This window comes from Orycteropus afer, unplaced genomic scaffold, assembly GCF_000298275.1.
Source record: "Orycteropus afer afer isolate SDZICR_OR568_19922 unplaced genomic scaffold, OryAfe1.0 scaffold00024, whole genome shotgun sequence".
Lineage (NCBI taxonomy): Eukaryota > Metazoa > Chordata > Mammalia > Tubulidentata > Orycteropodidae > Orycteropus > Orycteropus afer.
Window position 1 is genome coordinate 9,012,986 of NW_006921611.1, and position 1,167 is coordinate 9,014,152.

Consider the following 1,167-nt stretch of genomic DNA (forward strand, 5'->3'; position numbering starts at 1 on the left):
ATTCAGAGAAGAACTAACACCAATCCTACTGAAATGATTCCAGAACATAGAAAAGGATGGAATCCTCTCAAATTCATCTTATGAAACAAGCATAACTTTGATACCAAAATCAGGCAAAGACATTACTAAAAAAGGAAAACTACAGACCAATATCCCTCATGAATATAGATGCAAAAATTTTCAATAAAATCCTAGCCAACAGACTCCAACAACTTATCAAGGAAATAATTCATTATGACCAAGTGGTATTCATATCAGGTATGTAAGGATGGTTCATCATTAAAGAAACAATCAGAATTATCCACCACATAAATAAAACAAAGGAAAAGAATCACATGATCATATCAATTGATGCCAAAAAGGCATCTGATAAAATCCAACACTCATTTCTGATGAAAACTCTCAGCAAAATAGGAATAAAAGGGACATTGCTCAACATAATAAAGGGCATCTAAGCAAAACCAACTGCAAACATTATTTTCAATGAAGACAGACTGAAACCATTCCCCTTGTGAATAGGAACCAAACAAGAATGCTCTCTATCACAACTTCTATTCATTACTGTATTGGAAGTTCTAGCCAGGACAATAAGGTAAGAAAGGGAAATCAAAGGCATCCAAATTGGCAAGAAAGAAGTCAAACTATCCCTGTGAACTGATGATAGGATCCTATACCTAGAAAATCCTATGTCAGCAAAAAAAAAAAAAAAAAACTACTAGAACTAATTGAGTAATGTAGGATACAAGATCAATATCCAAAAATCAGCTGGATTCCTCTACACCAGCAAAGAGATTGCTGAAAAAAAAAAAAAAGGGAAATCAATACCATTTACAATAGCTACCAAAACAATAAAATACTTGGGAATAAATTTTACTAGGGACACAAAAAACCTGTACAAAGAAAACTACAAAAGACTACTTTGGGAAACCATAAGAGACCTACATAAATGGAAGAACATATCATGATTGTGGATAGGAAGATTGAACATTGTAAAAATATCAATTATATCCAAAGCAATCTATACATTCAATGCAATCCCAATTCAGAGCCCATCAACATTCTTTAACGTTATGGAGAACCAAGCACTCATTTTATATGGAAAGGAAAGAGACCTCAGATAAGCAAAGCACTATTGAAGAAGAACAAAATACGAGGTCTCACACTCCT